At 38.1% G+C, this 12,561-nt stretch overlaps 1 long non-coding RNA gene across 1 annotated transcript; it reads left to right on the top strand.

Moving 5' to 3' along the window:
- Positions 1-6,078: 6,078 nt before the first annotated feature.
- Positions 6,079-9,462, top strand: LOC119776966. Its single transcript, XR_005279854.1, has 2 exons — positions 6,079-6,174; positions 8,380-9,462. It is a non-coding gene; the product is annotated as an uncharacterized LOC119776966 (long non-coding RNA).
- The last annotated feature ends 3,099 nt before the right edge of the window (positions 9,463-12,561 follow it).

The raw sequence follows: 12,561 nt of genomic DNA, 5'->3' as shown, positions 1-12,561 counted from the left end.
TTCTTAACTCTTAACGGCGTATGGGACACAGTAATGTGCTTTTAAGGATATATTATGTGACAGATTTTCCACTGCATACACTGCTGCTTGAAATAAGAAAAGGCTGTTTTATGGAGCCTGAAAACAAATTTGCCACGGCAGAAGAAAAAAAAAAGAAAAGAAAAGGGGAGGAAAAAATAAAATAAATATATAGAGAGATCGAAGTTTTGCAGCATCAAGTCGTCAGCGAACAATGAAAGAGAGATCTGAAAGGGATTTTTTTTTTATTATTTGAAAACCGATTGCATTCCCCGGTTTTATTTATTTCTTATTTCTTTCCTCATTCTTCGCACCGTCGCTGTGTTTCAAATCCGTGCTCGCTCTTTCTTCAGAAAGTGTGTAGTGCTAATGCATTTCAAAAGCCCTTTTTCAAAGCACAATGGGGACTATCGCCACAGAAGTTTTAGCCGCTCCTGCCGGAGAATGTGGCTCAGTGGCTGAAAAGCTGTAGCGCATTGTGCCCGAGCCTAAGACATCCAGGCTGAAAACTCACCATCATTTCTCACTTTTCTAAGCTGCAGTTAAAGCGCTTGTTGGAAAAGCTTACATTAGGATCTTTAAAATTCTTATAGTAATTACTTTTGCGGATCTCACAGCAGAGCAGGACGATTAAATCTGTGTCCTGGAGGCCAAGTCCTGCAGTGATCCCCACATGCATGGCGTCCTCCAACCCCTCTAATTAAGGATCAGGACTGAGCAAATGATCTCATGTTACAGTAAAGTGAAGTCAGCTGTGCATAATAAAAACAGAAAGAAGCACTTAGTGGGTTGTGACAGCTCCAGCCAGTCCTGTTGATATCAAATAAGACCTTCTGAAACCTTAAGCATGAGTTGGCATGAAACAAATTGCTCCTAATTGTGAGCAGGATAAATTGTGACTGTGAGCGTTTGTAATTCTGTCAGCCACCATTCACCCCCTCATCACCATTCATCTGGGCCCAAGCTCTTTAATTGAGAGGGTCTGGGCTGCCTCAGTGAGTCGGTAATAGAAAATAAGGACCCTGTGTGGATATTTTAATCAGTACTGACTTCTGTAGCGGGGCAGCGATGAGGCTGCACACCACTGAGCGGCAGCCCATCCATCTCCATGGCCTCAGGAGGGGTTGGAGGAGAGCCCTCACCATCGGATGTGACATTCACTCAGGGGGGGTAATGGCTCAGTGATCCATCCTGTTGGTTATTAGGATTTATGTTCTATATCAGAAACAATGAGGTTAACTGAAAAATCCACCGACAAGAAGAGCATTTTACATTAATATTATGCAAAATAAATGGATGCTGTTTTATTTAAAAAAAACCCACTAAGGAATGTAAAGAGACATGCAGCTGATTAAAATTATGACTTTAAAGGAGGGAATTAACTCATTGAACAAACTTGATCCATCAGTTCAACTAACATGTTGACCGAAGGTCTTTAACAGGGTGTCCATGGAGGTACTGCATGGGGGTGGTGAAAAATTTGGTTAATTAGACTTTTTTTTTAATATTCCCTCCTGGAATTTTTTCTCCACTAATTGAAATGTCTTTAAATCCACATTAACATGAATTCAACACACTGTAGTAAACAGATAAATGGAGGCAGAAGATGTCTTTCAGTCATCAATGCTCACATTCAGAGACACACAGGAGCTCTTTAAGCAGGACACCGTTTCATTCACAACACCTGTCAGTCAGCCTGACTTCATTTCAATTCAATTTATTTCTATAGCGCCAAATTCACAACACACGTCATCTCAAGGCACTTTCAGTTCAACCAGATCATCCAGTCAAATTGATACAAAGTTTTCTATCTAAGGAAAACCAGCTGATTGCATCGACTCGTTGACTCAAATACAATCCCTCACACTAAGCATGCTTGTAGCGACAGTGGAGAGGAAAAACTCCCTTTGAACAGGAAGAAACCTCCAGCAGAACCAGGCTCAGTGTGAGCGGCCATCTGCCGAGGCCCACTGGGGTTCAAGGAGACAGAAGCAGATATAGAAAAAGAAGCATAGATACAAAAGGCAACTGTCAACCAGCTCCACAGGCGGCCCCGTCCAGGAAACACACAGCCAGGCAGACGAGCTCCGAGCCAGCTCCCATGTCAGAGGATGAAGAGAGCACATCCAGTTAGTCACAGTCAGAGAAACAGGACCACACTGGAAAACAGGCCGATCTCCAACATCTATAAACAAAGGTGTTGATGGCAGCAGCACAGCTGATATTTCTCTCCAGGATGGAGTCACAGCCAAAACTCTTCCGGTCTCCTTATTTTAAAGGACTTCGAAGGATCCAGTCCAGGTAGACCGCGTCCTTGGAGGATGCAGCCCAGGTTTTCGAACAGAGCCTCTGATTAAGAACAGGGTTGCCCGCACTGACGCGGCTCAGGATTACGTCACACGCAGCGTCGTGCGCAGTGCTCTACTGCCTGTAAATTTAATGGTCCAATTAAGGTCATTTAAAAAAATCAGGACATTTCCTCACTTTCTAAAAAAAACCCGGGACGCCCGGGACAGGACATGAAATACGGACGTTTGGTCACCCTACTATAAAGGGTTAAGATGAACAGCAGTCCCCGGCCGGTTGGCATCAATAATGACCTGATTCCCCTCCTACCTTTGTGGTGGTTTTCAATGGTCAAAAATCAGGACACCTTCAGTCGATCATCTGATTGCCTCAGGACGGGAGAAGAAGCGTTTATTTCAAAGATCAAATTCACATGCTGTCCTCAGTACACGTAACACAGCGCTGAACACTTCAACAGAACATATCTGGCTTTTCTCTCTTGCAAGTTCTCGACTCACATACCAATCCACAGAGCATTTATAGTCTCATCTTTGCACTATGTGTACGCACATGCACAACGGAATATTGCCGACATCTTACTGGAATGCACGTGCGCAGATTTGCGTCAAAGTCACTGCGACCCTCAAGGAATGTTTATACGTGATGTTCATGCAGCCTAGGAGACCATGGTGTTACTGAGATTCAAAACTGACCTTTAAGCTTCGTTCCTGAGGCAGTGTACAGCCATGCAACAAGTCTATATAAGGCAAATAGCCTGCTTCAACATTCCCCCCTGTGCTTCATTGTAGATGAAGTACTTTGTGGTGTTGCATGGTGATGTGAATACTACGCAACTAAGTGCACTTACGCGTGTGTGAAGTTCAAGTGAAAAAACGAAATCTTAGTGAGACAACCAAATCTTAGTGAGACCGACACTGTGTGGAATGGGTGTGAGTCGGGAAACATCACATAATACGAAAATCAAATGAATAACATTGTTAAAACAAACCTAAAGTGAATAATAAAACAAAGTGAATGTTACTGAACCTTCAAAGAAAGATCATCATTTTCCACATGGCCATGATTCGATTAGTATGGGATCGAAAACCCCTTTTTCGTCCTGTGGGCATCTTACTCTTTCATTTCATACTCATTTAAGAGGAAACTATCCCATCGACCCATGCTTCCCCCAAACATCCATCCTTCCTCCGGCGTCGGCCGTAGCACAAATCGCATCCTGACCATGCTACTCACGATGATCTGTGAAACCAACACTGTTTGAACCATTCAACCCAATCTTGATATTACTTAATATGTGAAGGATAACTATTCAAAACATTTCAAATAACTCAAACTTAGTCATAGTGTGTCGTAGTATATAAGCTAGGTAAATGAAAGAAAAAGAAAAATTAAGTTGGTCAGTCAGTCAGTAGTCTGAGTCCCCAGTCCTCTAAACAGCGGCCCATGTATGGTTTACAATGTGAAATAATAAAACAGTAATACAGGTTATAATGCAAAGCAATGGTATGTTACAATCATCAGGTTTATATTTACAGAATACAATAATAATCGATGCTTGTGTGGTCTTCTTTCCTGTTGAAAAAATCAAAAATATAGTTCTTTCACTTCAGGGCTCTGTCCTTGGCTTTTAAAGGCATGAACACAGGATCACAGGTTCCCGCCTTTAGTATTTTGCAGGCGGAAGTCGAAGGTTTGCAGTCTGCCTGGGGTCACCGGTCTTTACAATCCATCCCCTCAAAATGAGTAAGACAGAAAAACCACAATTAGTGTTCTTATCAGCAAATATCAACTAATCATAGAAAATATTATTCCAATCCTATTGTAGTACATAGTGTTTGACTTATCTAATTCAATTGGAGAAGGATCCCATTCCCCCCTGTGATGCTTTCATCACATCTGGTCCTCTCGGTCATCCATCTGCTGGTCGCTCCCTGTTGTTGCATTCTTTCGACGTGCAGCTAGAGTTCGCTGGTCCTCTTGTCCTTTCATTACTCTTTGATGTACCTCCCTTAATATTTGAGTTCAGTCAGTCTGCTCCTTGGTTGTCCTGGTCCCCTGGGCCTCGCATATCGTTCATGTGTCCATGGCTTATGTGGATCCAGAGTGAGGGCAGTCCTTGTCCCAGTGTCCTTAAATCTCACTATCAGATGTTATCCTGCGAGGAAAGAAAAACTGACCAGTATCTTGAAACGAAATCTAGAGATGTAACACATCCTTTTTTTCATGAGTCCATTTTCTGTAATTAATGTTCAAATTAAAATAAGAGAACTTTTGATTGTTGCAGTAAAGTCCCATTGTCTCTTGGTGTATCTTCTCTCTTATCTGCAATTATTAATATTTCCAAATATCCTCCAATAAACTGTAAAATTTAAATCTCAGAGAATTAACCTTTCTGATAATAATGAAATAAATCATGTAACACGATTGTAGGACTTCAGATTGGACCTCAGGCCAAAACAACAAATAAAATAGTCTATCTTTTGTAGGAATCATCTTACCTGTTTAAAGAAACATGAAATAAATTACAATCATCTTACCTTCCTAAGATAACAAAAACAGGAGAAAACTTTACTCAAAGAAAATGGCAGTCCAATCCTACTGTGCAATCGGTGTTACAGCTTAAAAATGTTCCACAATAATTTCAGGAATCTTGTAATTTAAATACTTGTTAACACAGCTAAGTGTGAGATAAATACAGTCAAAATTCATCACCTTTTCTATTCCTCTGTAAGGTCCTTCTCATCACAGAGTTCCTGGGTCCTTTTCCTCGAAGTGCATCAATCCCCAATTATATGTTAATGACACAAGGAAAGAAAACAAAAACATGAGTAAATAACAGTTTGAATTTACAATGCGACCCTTAAACAGGTTCCTCTTACATGGGAATTAGATTATGAAAGAAAAGACAAGAAATAATATAGTCAAACCGCTCTCAGCTCTCAGGTGTTCTTTTCAGGCTCCATAGCGTACCGAGGCTCAGCCATTTTGTCACAGGGTGGAGGCATCATCTGGGGGCAATTTGGTGATCCTTGCTCTAAAAAATTTTAAACACTGAAAATATTGTTCCTTATTATCTTAGCCTTCTGTTCCAATTTTGTTAACCAGGGTTTTCATGCACAAGAGTAGTAAGAAGTACTAAAGATTTTAGCAGCATAGTAATAATGAGAATAAAAGCAAAAATCCTTTTTCCTCTGGAAGCAAGTTGAGTGCCATCCTACATTATTTTAAATACAATCTGCATTCTGGCTTTCTGTGCTTTATAACAACATTTGTAAAGACATCTAGATCTAGGATTTATTGGACAGTTTATACACTTGGATCACATAATCTCACATTTACATAATATTCCTGAATTCAAATCTTAAGGTGCTTTTCCAGTTGTAAAGCCTGTTTTTATTCAGTGTTTTACTGTTAGAAATGTATTAAGAACATGTGTGACAATCTGCGTTACGTATTGGAGACAGAAATTATGATTAACTTTTCAACTTATTTGTGTAAAGTCTGATTTCTAAATTAAACTAATCCTTGATCTTGCAAACCCTGCAGAGATACATTTTTACTTTTACTTATTTATAATGTTTATTCTGTTAAATATTAGTTGGCTCGGTACAGATAACCAGGAATGTAACCCTTTTAAGATTGTACGTTTCGTCTTGGATATTCATAAACAAGTTAGTGTGTCCACTTTAACCTTAATCACTCCTGTAGTTCTCTGCCAAGCGTGTGCGGCAGTGCACAGAAGTTGCTTAATCAGACTGGAATGCGAAGTGACTGTTTCCTGTCTCTATGAAAGAACCAAGAGGGAGAGACGGACAGAAAAAATGTCTTTCGAAACACAAAGATATTTGAGTAAGTATTAACATACTTTATTCGGCTTTGAGCTAGAACTGTAGTCTGTTTTAGCCTATAATCTGTTTTAAGTCTTTTGTCATCTGCATTTAGGATTCTGATTTGTTTCTATATTAATCTTTAGTGACGTAAACAGTTTTCATTCTACGCTTCACGTAGAATCATCTAATGTAATCTAAAGCATAACTAACCTCTTACATCTATTAATATAATCGGTTCTTCACTTCTTGAACCAGATCTGCTTCTTTGTTCTGTTTCAAGCATTATTTGTTAGTTTCCTCAAAAGGATAGCTTCCTCATATATTGAAGTAAATACATGTTGCTTTTTACCTTTAGGATGTAAGAGTTTTATTCAAAATCCAAGTAACATTTTGTACAAAAACATTTCAAACATTATTCTCTATTTCTGTATCTTACTGAGTAAACACCTAGTCCTGATGCTGGGGGAGAGAAAAAGTCTAACTTAAATAAACATCCTGGTTTATTATTGTGAAGCTAGTCTGAATGTTGATTTCTTAGTTTTACTTAAAGTTTTTCAGAGGTACATCTAGTGCATTATCTAAGGATTCATAGAATCTTTATTTTATGGAAATTCATTGTCTTTAAATACTGCATAGGCTCCTGCTGATTAAATTTTATTTTATGTTGTAGACAGTCTTAATTTTAGTTTTCCTGATTTATTTACTTTTTAGCAGCTTCTTTTGCATTCTCTAATATTTATATTCCATATAGCTTTCAGGTACACATGTTAATCTTACATTGTACTTTGTGCCTAGATAATCACTAGGAGGTTCTTGTTAAATGTTCTTATTTAATTAATTTGAATCATGACCTATTCTCACATAGGCACCTAATTTTCACGTGTCTCCATCTTCTGATTTAGTTCTTAATACTATAGACTGTTTGTTTTAAATCACTGAATTTGGGAGCAAATCTAAAGTATCAGCAGCTGAGCTCTATGTAATATCCATTAATCGTTTTCCTACCTTACTATGACATTTGGCACAAACCGTGAGTCTTCCTTCAGAAAAGGTTTCAGGTTTAGCAGCGTCTGTGAAGAGAAACTTAAAGCAGAATAATTAGTACGTTGTTAATGCAGAATGTGCGATTAAAACCTGGTCCACATTGTGTCCTACATTAAGGAGGCTGAGCCTTTGTACTTAAAATAAAACTGGTCTGGAAATGTTTGATCTTTTCCATTCAAACCTTTGATCAATTAATACATCATGTTTATCAACCTTAACAGAGAATATAGTCATAATGAAGAACACTGATTTGTAATATTTGAAATAACATCTGTAGATTCACTGTTGGCTGAATCTTTACAAATCATAGCTGGTGGTTTTTCAACTTAACTGTTCCAAAAACAAACTAAAAGTAAAATAAGGTTCAAACAGCATCCCATAGGATTCAGGATGTAACCGTTGTAATGATTTACATAGTGGCAATTAGTAACATATTCTGAACATTTTGAAGCTTATTAATTACTGCTTTTAGTTTTCCCAATACTAATTCAGTCTTTGTAAAGTAAACATCAGCAGGTTTACACAGAATGTCAGTGTGAGTTCTGTCCCCCAAAGCTGGAAACAAGTTGTTCTAAGATGAACAGAAAAAGGAAAAGAAAAGAAAGGACAAAATCTTACTCTAATGTTATTAACTTATCTAAATCTCAGTGTTACTTAATTCTAATTGCATGAACTGATCAGCATGTTTTCTCTAAGTCCTAAAATGTCTCTAAGTGTGATATGAGATATTCTTCCTCATGCTGGTTCTAAGTCTCATAATGTGCTTAGCAAACTTCACATCACTCTATATTAATGCTGACCATATTTTGTTAAGCGTTTGTTTTAGGAAGTATCTGAACCAGAACGTAATGCATTATGATGTTACAAAATAGCTTTGCTATAAAGAAAATCATGACATTCAAAGGTTTGGAATGCAAGTTTATGTTAAGATAATCACAACTGCTCTAAGGCGTTGATTACAAATTTTGATTGTATTTAGTTTGCAATAGATGCTTTAGAATTAGAAGTACAGTTAAACCTATAGGTTGTTTTGTAAGACAGAATAGATGTTATTTTAGACACCATGTAAATGTAAATATTTTGCTGATCTCTGCTGTTGTACATAAATAAACCATAATTCACTTACTCTGACCATAAAGCTGTGTTAATTTGAGTATCTGATGTGTTTGGCTTTTTGCAGTGTTTTCTTCACGTCCAGCAACCAGCAACAGAAACATCTCCTATTTTGGCCGAGCTTAATAATTAATTGAAGTTTTATTGATCTCAGCAGTGGCTGCCATCGTTGGGCACCAGAGAGCAATCAGGGTTAAGGGTCTTGCTCAGAGACCCAGAGTGGCAGTCTGTGGACAAGGGTTTCGAACTCGCAACCTCAGGATTCCAAGCTCTATGCCCCAACCACAAGGCCAGCACTTCCCTCCAAGCTTTTCATGTTAGCTGCAGCACTTTCTAGTTCTGCCAGTGTTCTTTGCTCGAGCCGCTTCGGCTAGATGACCGTGATTCCTCCAGTCTCCGCCTCATTCGGTCTCGGCTGCACGGCTTCAGTTCACCAGGCTCACCTCGGCATTTAGTAATCAGCTGGTCACAAGTCTGGACGACTCTAGTGCAACTCCGAGCCCCCCTGGGCTCAGGGCACCGTATCCTAACCTTTCAGCCAAACTCATCCAACTCCCGTGTCTACACACCATCCTTAATTACTCTGTAAACAATAATGCATGTTTTTTATGCCATTTTATGTTTAAGACAACCACAATACTGTTTTAGGTTTAATTAAATTCTCCATGTAAATAATTTGCCTTGTTAATTGTTTTATGAAAGAACAATTTATAAATCATAGTTTTCAAATAGCAAAACAACTTTCCAGCTTTTACTTCAATGTGTTAAAAGGACTTCATTTTATTTATCTCTTACCCCTAATAATTGTTGAGTTGTATTTGTTCTGTTTCAAGTTTCATGAAAAGTTAATTACATTAAGAAATCCTTAGCATAAATGTAACTTGCTCTTTTTGAAAATTCACCTTTAAGTATTCTTAATAATTAGTGTTTCACTTATTCACTTTGTTACAGTAAGATCAACATAACTCAGGAGTAATCTAATTCTGTCATCTATGTGCAAAGGAAGGATTTGTCTAATCATGTGGGGTTTATCATAATCAAATATAAGCTTAAAAATCAGTCCCTTTACATGCCGTCAACAATATCATTCTAGTGTAACAATCAGTACATTGTTTTCAGTTAAAAATGCTTCTAAACCCTCGGGCCCTAATTCTATTTTGATCGCCCCTGTGTGCACTCTGCTAACTGTGCTTCTCCTTCTGCCTCTCAGTGAAAACAAGCAGCTGTGTGTGTGTCAGGCATAATGTCTGTGAGTAGAAAATGTGTGTGTGTTGAGTTTCCGTTTGCCTCGGGACAGAATTCAGAACCATTTTTGGACCTTACTGTTGGGCGGGAGGTGGGAGGGGGGGTTTACAGAACTTTTAGTACAAATCGATTTTCTACCTTTAACATGTTAATTTCAAGACATAGTAAGATGTAAATGTATTACTCAATATATTTCTTATAAAATCGACCATAGTTTTTCACTTTTTATAAACATTTGAAAAAGAGGATCAACACTTTAAATCAATAATTTCAGCTCCTCTCAAGGTTCACCTCCAGAAATCACAGCAACATCGATAGCATTTGCAAAACAACATATAACAAAATATAACTAAAACAAAACACTTTATAATAGAAAATGTCTAGACCAGATCCTATTTCTTGTGCACATTATTTGTATTTTCTTTTTCGAAAGTTTTGTCATTGTTTGTCTTGTAGTATTTTCCGATGACTTTGGTCCCACTCATTACTGAATTACTCAAAACGCATCCAAATAGAACGTGCAGAAATTCGACTTTTTGAGCAACAGGTTTCCTGCATACCTTTCTTATCATATGTCCGGACGTGGATGCATAGAGAGAATCCAGTTCTTCATGGGATTTTATGTTTATTGCCATATTAATCTATGTTTAAACATAACTGTAATCTAATTATCTGCTTTTTAATTCTCCTATTGATCTGTTTATACTGAAACATAATAGAACTAATATTTTATACCCCAGACAGACATGTTGACATTGAACAAACAACATAGAACAGACAGACAGACAAAGAACATAAAGACAGACAGACACATGCCGGCTTCTAACATAGTTTTGTTTATAATAATATATAGTCCTATTTAACAGATACAGAACGTCGTGGCATTTTTAAGCTTCCAGCGTGTGTGTGTGTCAGCGCACACACAGACAGGCTCATAGGACAAGGAGAGAAGAAAAGAAGGGAGGGGGCTTTTGCTAAGAAAAACTTGTTTTGAAGCTTTTAGATGTTGTCTTACAAATTTTGAAACTTCTCTTATATCCACTGTTTACGTAACAAATTGTTCTGTAATAATTAACAACTTTTCGACCAAGTATGTTTAAACATTGGGCACAGTTAAGCCTTTTCTGTTAGAACAAACAACTGGACACCTATTTTTCATGCAGCTCTGCTATTAGAAAATGTGACGCAGTTACAATTAAAGTGAAAGCAGACGTCTTTTGCAGATATAAAGTGATCACTTTCTTTCTTTTGTTTAGTCTTTTATGTTTTTAGACTTATTTATATAATTATTTGCACTTTTTATGTTTTGTTTCCTTATTTAATGACTTTTATTACCTCCTTTTGTTTTGACCTCTTATGTCCTCTGGGACACTTAGGAGAGGTTATTAAACATCTCTACATTTTGTAGGGACTAGATCTTACTTTACACTGTTTTCAGTCTGATTAAATTACAGTGATTAAGCAGATCTGATTACAGATTCTGGAAGGAGGTTTGAATTTAAACAGATGTTTTTAGTGTACACTTAGATTTCAAACACACACATTTCAAACAGCACCGGTCAGACAGAATCACACAGAGTCACACGTTAATACAGAATCACACGGAGCTCTTTAGACATTCATACCATTAAATGCCATGGCAATTAATTATTTGTGCACATAATTCTTTAACTTCATAGACCCAAGCAGCCAATATAAACTAATTTGCATGCACTTTTAACTCTTTTTAACAACTTTTGGTCTAACATCATCAACACAGAGCTAAACTGCTCTCTGTTGCTTCTTTCTCCGGAGATAAACAACAGCAACATACGAGATCTCAATACAGTCCCTCTGGACTCAGGCCTATTTTTCAACAACAACAGCCTTTCAGGCTCAGTCGAACTGCAACTCGGCGACATGTCCTAGGAAATAGAATTCCTCACTAGAATGAGATATACATATTAGTTGCATCATTCATAATGATACATCACTTATAATCCGTGACCGCCAGTTTCCACCAATTTCTATAAAGTTATGGTGCAATCTCGCTTCAGCAGATTACTATTAATCATCCAAAAACAAAAATCCGAGCCAGTTCTCGACAGCTACTATTTATCTCAAGATGCCAATTTATGCTGCAGCAAACATCCAGTGGCAAACAGATAATCGTCTGATACAGTTTGAATGTGTGTCCAGCTTCCAAACAGCTTAAGTGACTCACCTCTCCTGATAAAGTTTTTCTTCAGTGATTCTAAAGTTGTTCCCGGGTTCTTTTCTCAGCCAGGCCAATGCACCAAATGTGGTGGTTTTCAATGGTCAAAAATCAGGACACCTTCAGTCGATCATCTGATTGCCTCAGGACGGGAGAAGAAGCGTTTATTTCAAAGATCAAATTCACATGCTGTCCTCAGTACACGTAACACAGCGCTGAACACTTCAACAGAACACATCTGGCTTTTCTCTCTTGCAAGTTCTCGACTCACATACCAATCCACAGAGCATTTATAGTCTCATCTTTGCACTATGTGTACGCACATGCACAACGGAATATTGCCGACATCTTACTGGAATGCACGTGCGCAGATTTGCGTCAAAGTCACTGCGACCCTCAAGGAATGTTTATACGTGATGTTCTCTCTTTTGCCAAACCCCCTCATGCAGCCTAGGAGACCATGGTGTTACTGAGATTCAAAACTGACCTTTAAGCTTCGTTCCTGAGGCAGTGTACAGCCATGCAACAAGTCTATATAAGGCAAATAGCCTGCTTCAACACCTTAAGGACGATTAGCTAAGTAGTTGTACCCAGCAGATAGCTAGTTATTTTACTAAAAAGGTTAATAATCAACTATTACTCAGGTAACAAAAACTGAGTCACGTACTGGAAACTTTTCTCCATCTCTCTTTCTCTGGAAGTGCTGGAGATATTTAGCCTTATGAGACCATCCTGATCTCGTGAGCTTTCAAGGTTTCACTCGCAGATCAGTCTGGAGACTCTAATTTTCTTAAAGAAAATTTGGAGCCG

Source organism: Cyprinodon tularosa, unplaced genomic scaffold, assembly GCF_016077235.1.
Source record: "Cyprinodon tularosa strain WSP-4 unplaced genomic scaffold, ASM1607723v1 ctg971, whole genome shotgun sequence".
NCBI lineage: Eukaryota > Metazoa > Chordata > Actinopteri > Cyprinodontiformes > Cyprinodontidae > Cyprinodon > Cyprinodon tularosa.
Note: the sequence above shows the minus strand (reverse complement) of the source record. Positions and strands in the feature narration are given on the sequence as shown.